Genomic DNA, 13,819 nt, shown 5'->3' on the forward strand with positions numbered 1-13,819 from the left:
CAGGCCTGAGGGTCCCTGTGCCCTCCCCAGCTCTCAGGGTCCCGTGGGTGGAGATGAGGCCTGGTCCAGCATATCTCACTCTCCCTCCCGTGTAGAAACCAAACTCGAAGCTCTGCCCACAGCCCTGCCACATGGTGGCTTCATCAGGTGTGAGAGCAATGGGTCTGGTGAGGAAGTCACACCCCTTAAAGAACCCGCCACAGCACGGGGGCCTGATTACTGTCTTCAGGCATTTGAGGGCTGCCTCCATGACGTGTCCTGCTCTACAGATAGTGGGTTCCCCATGTTTGCTGAACTGAACCACATGTTAAACTCTTCTTGCCATGGTCACTGTCCTAGCTGGGGCATCGTTAACACTCCTGACCTGCACTATTACAGGACAATTTCAGCCCCTCAAGTCCGGCAGCCTCTCTTCCCCACCCTCTCCCAAACACAGTCAGTCACCTCTGCCTTCAACCTTGAGCACCTTGCATCGGCCTAGAGTGACCGTGGCCTACAAGGCGCCCCTCCATGGGACCCCAGCAAACCTTCTCTATCTGCTTCCACTGTGTCCCCGCCCACCACAGATACCTGTGCTTAATGGCATCTGGCCTGGACAAGCCCTGTGCCCTGCCCACATGCCTGCCCATGCCTGCCCACGCTTGTCCACACCTTCCCACGCCTGCCCACGCTTGTCCACACCTGCCCACGCTTGTCCACACCTTCCCACGCCTTCCCACACCTGCCCACGCCTGCCCACGCCTGCCTACACCTGCCCACGATTGCCCACGCCTGCCCACACCTGCCCACGCCTGCCCACGATTGCCCACACCTGCCCACACCTGCCCACGCTTGCCCACACCTGCGCATGCCGTCAAAGTGCTTCCTTGCATGCACCTGTTCCAGACCCCACTCAAATGCGCACTCCTGCTTCTCCCAGGCAGAATTCATTTCCTCCTCCACTCCGCCCCATAGCACCTTGTTCCTACCCGCCCCCGCCCCGCCCCGCTGCATTGTACTATTGCCAGGCGCCTTGCAGAACCGTTCACTGTTCAGGGGTGGCCGCCTCTAGCCGCAGGATGTCAGCTGCCATGGTCAGAGACCCTGTCTTTGAATCTCTGCAAAATGCATTTACATGAACAGGTCCATGGAGGCAGGAAAGTGAGTTGCTTCTGCCGCTCCAGTAGCAGAGCCCAGTCAAGGCCAGGAAGTTGAGGACAAATTTTACCTTAGTTTTAAAAAGCTCACTTTTTTCCCCCCGTTTTTATTCGTTTGCTTGCTTTTAAAACTGCAGCATTCCATAATGGGGAAATTGACCTCACCTCCCCAAATACCAATCTGTATGTAAGGGTTTGAGCAGCACCTGCCAGCCCATTTGTCCTGGGTATTACCGATGGAGTCCCTTTGATCCTGGTCTCTAACACCACAACGGCCCAGAGCTCTGTGTGGCCCCACGGCTGGAGGTGAGGGAGCAACTGTGGGGAGGGGGGAGGGGAGACCTTCAAAAGGCTCTTTGCTCTGTGAGCTAAGCCAGGGGTTCCCAGTCTTTTGCATGCACTTACAAATCCCTGGGGAGCTTTAAAACAAAAAAAATCCGGGGCCAGGTGCGGTGCTTCACGTCTGTAATCTCAGCACTTTGGGAGGCTGAGGCGGGCGGATCACGAGGTCACCTGGCTGACACGGTGAAACCCCTAAAAATACAAAAAATTAGCCAGGCGTGGTGGCGGCGCCTGTGGTCCCAGCTACTCTGGAGGCTGAGGCAGGAGAATCGTTTGAACCCAGAGGCAGGGGTTGCAGTGAGCTGAGATCATGCCGCTGCACTCCAGCCTGGGCGACAGAGCTGCCTAATTGTTCTAAACAAACAAACAACAAAAACAGAGGAAGAACTAAACAACCCTACATCACACTGAGGATGGGGCGGTAGCCAGGCAGCAGTATTTTCTAAGAGCCCTGGAGGTGAATCTTTATGCAGAAAAAGTCGAGGATTAGTGGGGCCTTAGCCTGTGGCAGAACTTTACTGAGGCTGCCTGTGTGAAATTAGAAGTGTGATCGACTGGACCCGGATCCTGGTCCCGTATTGGGAACTGGCATATTGCGGAGGTCAGATGGCGTGCAGAGGGCCCTGGCATCCGTCTGAATGGATGAGCAGGCCTGGGTGCACTTTGGTCAGTGGAAAGAGGAGTTTGAGTGCTCAGTGTGGTGAGGGGAGACCACTGTGAAGATGACCAGTCTGTGGGGTGGAGGGTGCTGAACGTCATCACCACGGGGGCCTGTCCCGGGGTGGCCCACCCGAGTCATTCAGGTTCCTTCTCTGCGCATTGGGATGGTCCTGCTGTTACTAGGAAAACATTGAGCTGCTTACATAGTATGATTCCAATGTCTGCCTCTCAGGGGTAATTAAGAGAATAAGTGGAAAGCAAGCCAATGATTTATTTTCAAGGAATGTGCCAGGAACCAAGGATTCCAAAATTAATAATTAATCGTTGCTGCCCTGAAGAGTCTCTGAGATTGGTAGGGGAGAAAGAACATGTAAATAAAAAGTAGTACAATGTGATAATGCCATTGGGGAAATTAGTATGTTCCATGCTCAAGCCCTGGCAAAAATAAGTGCTAGTTTCCTAACGGCCCCCTGAGATGAACCGGGTCCGTGCTGCGTAATTTACTTCACGCTCAGCACCCTGTGGGCATTCCACAGTCCAGGGTGCTGCAGTTCAAAGGTTATATGACTTGCTAAAATCTTCGGGTTAAGAAGAGGCCAAGGTGGGCTTTGGATGAGCTGCATCTGCCTCCTGAACACAAGGGTTCATCTGCTGCTCTCTCGCTTCCTCCAGCAATGGCCCTGAGCTGAGAGGGAGCATGTGAGTTCGTGCAAGTTTCAAGAAGGGAGGTGAGCCTTAGATGAATAAGAGTCCTGGGAGGAGGATAAGGGTGGGGATCACGTTTGTGTGGTTCACTGCTGAATCCCAGTGTCTGGCGCATAGTAGGCACTTGCTGGGGAGTTGGATGAGGAAATGGGAGGGAGGGATCTGAAGGAATCCACAGGAGCCGAACACGGCCAGGAGGTGCCTGAGAACCGCACGCAGCTCTGTGCAGGTTGGGGGATACTGGGCTCAGATGCAGCTGGAGCAGCAGGTAAAGGCCACATCATTTCTGGCTTGTGTGGGCCCCAGAGTGTGCCCATGTTACTGAGCAATCAGTGGGTTCACTGCCCAATGTGCACACATGGCCAATACCATGGCACCAGCTTTTGAAAAAAGAAAACCTTTTTGCTGGTAGTCTGGCAAGGAGACAGAAAAAAACCACTCACATCTGCCTCCCCAGGCTGGGGGCTGGGCCGGATTTTATAAGGATAGGGTAATGAGGGGTGGTCTGTTTGGATCTTGCAATGAGGTGCTGCTGGGAGGTGTGATCTGATTGGATCCTGCCATGGAGTGATGCCAAAGCTCCATCTGATTGGATCCTGGATCCTGCCGTGTGTGCTCTGCTTCTTAATGCAACCCCTGCTCCTCAGTCTGAGCCCTTAGATTCTGCCCACGGTTGCACGCTTGGTTCACTTTGGCATGCTCAGGTTACATGACCTTCAGCTTGGGGTCCATGGCAACTGAAAAGCAACTCACAACTTCCTTTCATAAAAATTGAACCTGACTAGTCTGGTGCAGTCACACCAGCTCTATCCCATTGATGACAGGACCGCATCATGGGGATTAGAGCAGAGAGGTCATAGTAACTAGCATTTTCAAGAGGGCACCCTGATGTCTGGATGAACTTCAGGGCAACAAAATAGCGGGCAGGTGAGCAGTTGAAGACACCCAGACACTGGGCCTGACCAAGGTGGGGTGGTGGGGATGGCACAGGAGGACACAGGATGGGAATTAATGAGGGCAGGGGCTTTGTCTTGCTCACTGATAAGTCCGTGGCACATAGAGGGTGATCACGAATGGTGCACAGCCCTGTGACTCAGAGCACCGACGAGCCTGGGCAGGGCCTCCACACGCCAGAGATGCGGGATGGGTGCATAGGCATGTTCCACTCATGGAGAAAGAAGGTGGCCCAGCAATTCCACCCCCAGACAAACCCAAGGGAAGGGAAAACAGGCATCCATATAAAGACATGCACACAAGTACTCACAGCAGCATGATTCACAGTAGCCAAAAAGTGGAGAGAGTCAATGTCCATCAGCCGGCAGGCAGATAAACTAAATGTGGCCTATCCACACAGTGCAATACTTATTCAGCCTTAGAAAGGATGTGGTGGCTCGCATCTGTAATCCCAGTACTTTGGGAGACCGAAGCGGGCAGATCACTTGAGGTCAGGAGTTTGAGACCAGCCTGGCCAGCATGGTGAAATTCCATCTCTACTAAAAATACAAAAAAATTAGCCAGACATAGTGGCACATGCCTGTAGTCCCAGCTACCTGGGAGGCTGAGGCAGGAGAATGGCTTGAACCTGGGAGGCAGAGGTTGCAGTGAGCCAAAATCACGCCATCACACTCTAGCTTGCAGAGCAAGACTCTGTGGGGGAAAAAAAAAAAGGATGGAAGCACGGGTGCATGCCCCAACATGATGAACCTCATAAAATCATGCTAAGTGACAGATGTCAGTCATGAAAGGACATATAGTGTATGATTCCATGTATATGAAATGCCCATGACTGCCAGATCCATAGAGAAAAAATAGATGAGCAGTTGTCAGAGGCTGTGGGGAGAGAAGAATGATGTATGCAAGGTTTCTTTTTGGCGTGATAAAAATGTCCTGAAATGAGGGGTGATGGTTGCACAATTCTGTGAATACACTGAAAACCTTGGGTTGTACAGTTTAAAAGTGTGAGTTTCATGATAAGTGATGCATATCTCAACAAAGTCATTATTTTAAAAAATGAAGGTGGAAGAGTTTGCTTGTGGCCAAGATCATATGAAGTGATTCTCTTTGATGGCAGCTAGGGGCTTGTGTTCTCAACACCCTTTTCTGTGGCACTCAAGGCTTGTTCTCCAGTAGCCTTTAATAACTGGGGGCAGGCAGGTGGTCACTCTCAGCCTCCACTCTTGGCCACTCTCTTGTGGGCAGACAGAGTGCCACAGGAGTGGGACAGGGCACAGGCCGGGGGACAGAGGGTCCCAGTGGCCAACTTTATTTGGGCTGGAATCCCCCCTAGAGTTGGGAAACACCAGGTTGGGAAACATCCTATGAGTCCACGTCCCCTGGGCCGCTTTGTTGTAACGTGACATAAAGGCTGATGAATGACGTCAAGCAAATGTGGAACCTGCAATTCTCTGAATTGTTCTCTTCCCTTCTGTGGAGCCAGAGATCCTGTAAGATGCTCCTTTGGCTCCTGCCAAGCACCCAGGATGCCGGTTCTCAGTCCTGGGGCTGACAGTGACTCAGGAGTGGGTGTCAGCCAGGTGCGGGAGAAGGAGGGGTGTGAGTGAGGAGGATGAGAAGGGGGAGGTAGTGAGGGGTGAGGGATGCGAGGAGGAAGGGGTGCGGATTGCAGCAGCCCCCTGGCACCATCCAGCAGAGTGATTCGGGTTCACTGGCACCCTCAGGTGGAAGCAATCCTTCACGGAGGGCCATGGCTCTCCCCACTCTCCTTGGAGACTCAAGCCACAGTCTGAGCTCCCGGGTGTAACTGGGGCTCATGGATTCGCCATCTGCCATCTCTGCCACGTCAGGAAAGCAGTCACTGGGGATCTCTGGGGATCTGGGCCGCAGCCTGCTGTCACCCCAGCACTGCCTGAACCGGGCCCAGGCGGGAGCCTTGGAACTGGCCCCGGGAGCGCATTCCCACAGGGAAAGACGTTCTGTCCTGGGTTTGGCTGGGCAGTGTGCATCGTCCGTTTGAGTCTCGGCAGGGAGGGAGAACACAAGAATCATCGAGGTATCTACAGAGAGCACAGATGATGATGCAGACACTGAGCTCCATCGTCCGCGCAGAAACATTCTCACGGGCTCCCTGCAGTTAACTTCTTCTTCATGCAGCCTTTTCTGTTGAAAACATTAAACATACACTCGGGTCTCAGAATAACTGTGAGAATGGACAGTTTATCGTCACATCTTTTTTCCCTTGCTGATCTTTAGTGTCACTATGACCTCAGGACCGAATCTGAGCGTTTTCACCACCTAGAGGCATGGAAACTTCTCTGCATTAGAGTTTTCTTTTTTTTTTTTTGAGACGGAGTCTCGCTCTGTCGCCCAGGCTGGAGTGCAGTGGCCGGATCTCAGCTCACTGCAAGCTCCGCCTCCCGGGTTCACGCCATTCTCCTGCCTCAGCCTCCAAGGAGCTGGGACCACAGGCGCCGCCACCTCGCCTGGCTAATTTTTTTTTTTTTGTATTTTTAGTAGAGACGGGGTGTCACCGTGTTAGCCAGGATGGTCTTGATCTCCTGACCTCGTGATCCGCCTGCCTCGGCCTCCCAAAGTGCTGGGATGACAGGCGTGAGCCACCGCGCCCGGCCTTGCATTAGAGTTTTCATGATAAACAGGAGTCGGAGGAGACGGGAGGGCAGGGCCCCCTGCAGATCTCCTCTTGGAGATGACCAGAGGCAGAACCCAGTACCATGCATAATGGGGTCAGTATAGCAAATAAAGTCCCCTGCAAGGTCCTTCAGGAGCATGTCTGCCAACACCTTCCAGGGGCCTTCTACAGGACCACTGTCCTCCCAGCCACAGCCACTGAGGCCGGGATCTTCTTCCTCCCTCCCTGCAGCCAGGTGTCTGGAGAGGTGTGTTTACCCCCTAAACTTGAGCCTTAGACCACAGCTAGTTATACAATTCTTTGAGCATACGTTCTGTAAGAAAGACTTGGCCCAGGTTGTAGGTCAACATAAACTTTATTATTTTATTTTATTTTTTTGAGGCAGGGTCTGGCTCTATTTCCCAGGCTGGAGTGCAGTAGCACAATCACTGCTCACTGCAGCCTCGAACTCCCGGGCTCAAGGGTTCCTCCAGCCTCAGCCTCCTGAGTAGCTGAGACTACAGGGATGCGCCACCATACCCGGCTAATTAAATTAAAAAAAAAAAAAAAAGTTTTGTAGACACTATGTTGCCCAGGCTAGTCTCAAACTCCTGACCTCAAGTGATCCTCACACCTCAGCCTCCCAAAGTGCTGGGATTATAGTCTAAGCCATCGTACCTGGCCCTGATGTGAACTTTAATAAAGCCCCAGCACCACGGAACACCCTCTTCTTGGGTACTAATGAGGGAATCGCAGCCGGAGCTTGACTATGATGGATGTGAGGACCGGAAGCATTTCAGGGAAGGCACACAGCGCGGGCCGGAGCAGCTCTGGAATGTAGCCCAGCTGACAGCCAAGGGCTCCTGGAAATGACTTCCAGGTGCTGTTTATACTGATGCAGTAGTGATAGCAATGTGATAAGAAGTGGGTTATTTGAAGTTCAAAGACTAATCCAAATTCATACTTCGAGACTAATAATATTTATAAAAACAAGAAAATGAATAATGAAGCTAGTTTTGATCCTTTGAGAGCATCTGCTAAAGTTAAATGTACTGTTTGGAGGCAGGGAAGGAGCGGTGGCTAGGCCTCAGGGCACAGGGGATTGTCAAGGCAGTGAAACCATTCTGTGTGATGTTGTTACGGTGAATGCAAGACATAAAGCGTTTGTCAAAGCTCCTAGTACGTACAACATTAAGAGTGACCCGCCTGCAAACCATGGCTGTTAGTTGATAATAAGGCATCCATATTGGTTCATCAACTTTAGCAGAGGTACCAAACTAATTAATGTGAGGTGTTAATTACAGGGGAAATGGGAAGGCTGGGGCACAAGGGAGCACTCTGTACTTTCTGCTCAAATTGTTCTATCATCTGTCTGTCTGTCTGTCTGTCTCTCTCTCTCTGTCTCTCTATTAATTTTAAAAAAGCACTTTGGCTCTTTGCTACATCTGTAGCAATCTAATTTTTTTAGACTGATTGGCTGTGTAGAGTGGAATTTTTCACAAGCAGTGGTGCTGGGAAAAGAGAACTGACGCCCACCATTTGGGCGATCTTGGAGCCTCGGTGTTTTATGAGAGTTTTGCTCTGGAGGCGATGGTGGGTACTCGTACATGACATGAGAATCGGGCTGTGGTTCCCATACATTTACAAATGCCAGCCAATTCCCCTCAGGTGTTTGTCTGAGTGTGCTTGGCAGACCTCCTGTGTTAGATGAGATATGAGTGAAAAAGCACAAATCTTGGGCCCTACCTGAAACTTACCAAAGTGAAGCTAGAGCCCAGAAGTCTGCATGTTTAATCAACACCACAGGGAGCTGGCATGCACGCTGATGTCTGAGAACCACTGGAGTATTATCCCCAGCATATAGCCCCAGCGTTTGCATTTGGTAGGTGCTCGATACAGAAATGAATTTATGGAAGAGGCATGGAACCCCAGGCCATTGCATAGGATTCTTAGAAGAGGTTGGGCAACACGAGATTTTCTCATGATCTAAAATTACCTATAGTTTAAGCAAGCGTGTGAGTAGAAAGGTCATGTGTGCTTTATTAACAACTTATGGGAAAACACACAAAATGATCTAGAACCTTATAATCTGGCTAAATTCATTACAGGAATCAGGGAAAAATAGTGCTGGATCACTTTCCCAGCAGTCACTTTTTAAGGAGAATACAGCTCAATGGCTTAGCTCTCTTCAGAGTGAGATGAGGTTTTGGTTGCAAATCTGGTTTTCTCCAAAGTTCCAAAACCAAGGTAGATTTAGGGACACTGGAATAATATGCCAGCTGTAAGGTTTCTAAAGATTCTGGGAGCAATCACTGCGATGAAATTTTCATAGAAGAATAACATGAGCTCTACAACAAAGAGCTCAAAGAAGAGTCTAATAACAAGGGAGTGTTGACCACAATTCAGTATTTACAACTTAGTTCAGCTGTGCTGGCTTGCCTATTTACTCAACAACTGTTTACTGAGAACCGACTTTGTTTTAGGCATTAAAGCTAAACCTGGGAATAACAAGACAGACAAGGTGTCTGTTCTCATGGAGCTTAGAGGAGGGAGACAGGAAACAAACCACAAAATGAGTTTGATACCTTTGGATGGTAATACATACTGTGAAGAAAATGAAACATGAATCATGTGGAAAGATGGTCAGGGCAGGCCTCATTAGGAAGGTGACATTTGATGTGAGGCCTGAATGACACAAAGAGCCATCTCGCTGAAGATCTGGGGCAAAGGCGTCACACGTGCAAAGGCCCTGGGGCATGTTCTAGAACTAGAGAAGTTGATATGATGAGAACACAGAGAGGCAGGAAGAGAAGGAGTTTGGTGAAGAGAGGAGTTGGGATTGTGTTTCAAGGGTAACATAAGCCGTTAGAGGTTGTAAGCAGGGGAGTAACACACTCAGATTTAATTTTTTTAGGAACATTCTGCTAATTCTTCAGTTGTGGGGTGAGTTCACAAGTGTTATTTTATTAGTATGCTTTGCAAACTATAAAATATAATGTATGTAATGTTAATAAAATAGAATATTTTATAATTAAAAGATCCTCTGTCTTCTGTGTAGGGAATAGTTTACAGAGGTATAAGAGAGATGATATCTGCAGGAGAAGTCAGGTAGAGAAACTACAGAGGGCTTGGACTTGGATGGTAGCAATGGGGATGGAGAGAAACAGACAGGTTCACAAGGTGTTTTGTAGATAAAATCATAGGACTTGCTGATGAGCAAGACGTGGAGAAATAATGAAAAAATGAGAAGAACCAAAGATGACTCATTTTTGGCTTGAGCAACTTAGTGGATGGTGAAAGTATTTACTAAGATGAGGAAGACTGAGGTGGAAGGAAATTAGGGATCATGTTTGGTGGAAAAAATAAGAGTTCTTATTTTGACCATGTTAAGTTTGAGATCCCTATCTTTCCTTCAAATGATATTTAAACTGAATGTGCGATACCAGGTTGACAATTATTTTCTCCCAGCTCATTGAAGCTATTTTTCTATAGTCTTCTGGCTTCTCTCGTTGCTTTTTAAGAAGCCAGTATAATTGTAATTTCTTTGTAGATTGTGCACATTTTTTCTGTGGCTGCCTTTTTTTTTTTTTTGGTCTGAGATGGAGTTTTGCTCTTGTTGCCCAGGCTGGAGAGCAGTGGTGCGATCTTGGCTCACTGCTGCCTCCACCTTCCAGTTTCAAGTGATTCTCCTGCCTCAGCCTCCCGAGTAGCTGGGATTACAGGTGCGCGCCACCAAGCCTGGCTAATTTTTGTATTTTTAATAGAGATGGGGTTTCATCATATTGGCCAGGCTGGTCTCCAACTCTTGACCTCATGATCCACCCACCTCAGCCTCCCAAAGTACTGGGATTACAGGGTGAGCCACTGCGCCCAGCCCTATGGCTGCTTTTATGATCATGTGTGTCTCTTTGGTGGTCTGCAGTTTCACTGTGATGCATCCAGTGTGGATTTATTTATTTTTATCCTACTTCAGACCTGTGACCTTGGAATCAGATTTTACATCTTTCATCACTTTTAGAAAATTCTCCTTAACTTGCTCTTTAAATATTCTTCTTTTCTGTTTTCTCCCTCTGAACATATGTGGGACCTTCTTATTCTACCCTCCATATTTCTTAACCCCTCTTTCCTATTTTTCGTCTTTTTATCTTTCAGTGCTAATTTTGAAGTAATTTCCTTTTATTTATCTTCCAGTTCAAAATTGGCTCTTCAGCTGTACTTAATCCATTGTTTAAATTCATTAAACAGTTTTTCATCTTGATGATTATGTTTTTAATTTCTAGAAGTTCTAGCTGAATATTTTTCAAATCTATTCTTTTTATTAGAGGTAGAGATTTAGTCATTTGTTTCCATCTCATTTCCTTTCGTTATACTCTTAACCATTTAAAATACATTTATTTTGAAGTCTTCTAGACTCTCAGGCCAAGAAAGCTTTGTCGTCTTCCTTTGTGTGCTTTTCTAGCCCCCCATTTCACAAAGGATGCCATTCTTTGAACATTCTCAGGTTTGCCCGCAAAAACGTTCACCATTCTATCTTATTTGGGCCACTACCTCCTAGCCTGTCCTCACACAGATATGAAAATCGAAGGCCCTGATTACCAGAAACCAGGTCAGCAGTGAGAGTGTAAACCGTGAAGCCTTAGGGAAGGCCCAGGACCAGCCTGGGTACTCCAGCATTTAGAGGCCAGGCTGGGGGAGGAGAGGGGGCAAAGAGGCCAGGAAGCAGCGGTAAGTAGGGGGAAAAGAAAACCAAGAGAATATGGTGTTGCAGAAACAAAAAGAAAGGAGTGGATCAAGAAAGAGACAGTGGCTGACTGTGCCAACTGCTAACTGTGCCAAGATGTCAAATAAAATGAGGACGGAGAAGTGATGACGGCATGTGGCAGGAACAGGAGAGGAAGAAGTGGAGGCAGTGATTACAAGCAGTTCTTTTGGGCCTATCTCTCAAGGTGAGGGGAGAGAAATATAGTAAGGGAGATAAGAGATTGGGATCAATGGGGAGTTTAAAGACATAGCAGGTGCCATGTACTAGAGCACTTTATACATTACTCCCAATCGTCCAAGCACACAGAGTCCTACAGTGGGCGGAGGGCGGTGGGCTTCCTGCAGGTGCGGGTCCTTAAGGAGGTGGTGGAAGGGGCTCTGTGACAGAAGCCAGGATATGCCACCCACCCAGCGTACAGGAGGATGGAGGGCAGGGGAAACGCATCACGGTGGACAGACGGGAGCTGGGGAAACAGAGATTCCGGTCAACAGATGTGGGTTCAGGTCAACAGCAGAGAGCAAGGATGGGCGGAGGTCTCAGAGTGTGGGGAAAGAGCAGGGCTGGCATGGAAACATGTCAGGTGGGCAGCGACAGCAAGAACTTCAAGTTCTCTGTGCTTCCTTCACGTTGCCAGGTGTTGGAGAAGCATTGCTGTGTGTAGTCCAGTGGCTTTTCTGAGGATTCCTGACTGTGGGCACTTGAGGGTCTGTTACCATCCAGAAAGTCTCCTGCCCGTGACACGAGAACCAAGGATGGTGCCTGTGCTGGGGATGAGGCCGTGGCTGTTCTCTCTCACCCCCTCTGCCCTCTGAGGAAACAGTTACTGTGGTTTCAAGTCCTGGGATCTCACACCCTTAACCATGTCTACCACCCACTTCTGACCAAGTAGGTGAATCTAAGATGTAATGGGAAGAAATTTACTTTCCCACAAACTAAACATAAAAGCATTCATTAAAAAAGGCATCCCTTGATTACATTAAATGGGATTACATTAATTGTTTTAAATGGGTCTGTATATACAGTAAAACCTATGTGGGTTTTTTTAAAGAAATGCTTCACTGAGATATGATTCACGTACCATACAATTCACCTTCTCAAAGTCTGCAACGTAGTGGTTCTTAGGATATTTGCAGAATTGTGCAACCACAACCACAACCGATTTTAAAGCATTTTTCTCACTTCACAAAGAAAGTTCCTAACTGAGCAGCCACTTCCCATTCTCCCCGCATCCCCCACCGACCTACTTTCTGTCTCAATGGCTGTGCCTATTCTGCACATTTCATAGAAATGGAATCACACATTATTTGTCCTCCTGTGACTGGCTTCTTTTCACTTACTGTCATGTTTCCAAGCCTCACCCATACCGTATCGAGCATGACTATTTCATCCCTTTCTATGGCTAAATAATACTCCATTGTACAAGGATGCCATGCTGTGTGTGTTTATTCATCAGGTGAGGGGCATTTGTGTTGCTTCTACTTTTAGCTAACAGAGGTTGTAGAAATACTGTAAAATAGAGTTTCTCGCCCCACTGCTCCAGCGGTAAAAGCAGCCCAGACTGGCTGGTTAAAACCTGTGCCGTTGACTTGTGCTGACAGGAGCCTGCTCCTCCCCGAGGCCCAGCAGCAACACCTGCTGAGCAACGAGATTCCATGAACGCTACACGCGGACCTGAGTTGGAACCTGGCCTCTCTTGACACGGTGATCAATTTGACGTTAAAATTTGGCCCAAGAAACTGACAATCAAAGGTGATAAGCCACAGTCTAGCTTCGGTTAGATCCGCTTTTTTTTTTTTTTTTTTTTTTTTTTTTTTAAAGTAATGACTCGGTGTTGCCTCATTGCGCAACAATTTTCTAAATCGCTAAATTGACCTTCATTGTATGATCAGATAGTGACATGAAAAACATTGATCTTAGTCACAGGTTACAGCTGCATCTTAGAACCATCCTAACACCAGGTGCAGGAAGCAAAACTTATTATGTGACACGCATGTAGGCCAATCTTCCGCCAGAGGCACGATGCATCACGGGTGGAGCCCAGACCCCTGGTGTTCTAGGCCTTCTGGGATCCCCCGTGGACCCTGAGGGCATTCATGCTCCCATTTCTCCTGACTCCCTCCTGCTATTCGGGGACCAGGCAGAGACGACAGATGGAAAGCAGACAGGGCCTGGAGATCAGCAGCCCTAGGCCCTGACCCAAACCCTCAGCGTTGTAAAGGTAAGGCCACCACCAGGGTCAAGCCTCCTTCCGTTAGGAAAAGAAAAACAGAAGGAATTGTGTTCTCTGGAGGGCAGGGCTCTGAGTACTGAGTCTCATGTTTTCAAAGTCGGAAAGTGTCCACAGTTAATATTTGGATGGGCCCACAGTGCCTGTCTTGCTCGCCGGAGCCCAGGCCTGTCCCATCACAGACAAAGGGCCCTTGCTGTGCACCTGTGGAGAGGGGAGCTTGGCCGGGGAAGGCAGGGTCAGCCTCTTTGTGCTCTTTTTGTTTGACGCAGAGTTTTGCAAAGGGAGTGGCTCTGGAAGAAAAGCAGAGCGTGGAGTGTCAGAGGCCGGCGTGTTGTGAAATGCATAAGCCCTGGAGACCCTCTGTAACTGGCCTTCACACACGCCCGCCGCCAAGGACA

General features: G+C 48.8%; 1 long non-coding RNA gene across 1 annotated transcript; it reads left to right on the forward strand.

Moving 5' to 3' along the window:
* The first annotated feature begins 11,197 nt into the window (after positions 1 to 11,197).
* Positions 11,198 to 12,613, forward strand: LOC144336131 (uncharacterized). Its single transcript, XR_013407627.1, has 2 exons — positions 11,198 to 11,375; positions 11,826 to 12,613. It is a non-coding gene; the product is annotated as an uncharacterized LOC144336131 (long non-coding RNA).
* Positions 12,614 to 13,819: the final 1,206 nt, after the last annotated feature.

Source organism: Macaca mulatta, chromosome 17, assembly GCF_049350105.2.
Source record: "Macaca mulatta isolate MMU2019108-1 chromosome 17, T2T-MMU8v2.0, whole genome shotgun sequence".
NCBI lineage: Eukaryota > Metazoa > Chordata > Mammalia > Primates > Cercopithecidae > Macaca > Macaca mulatta.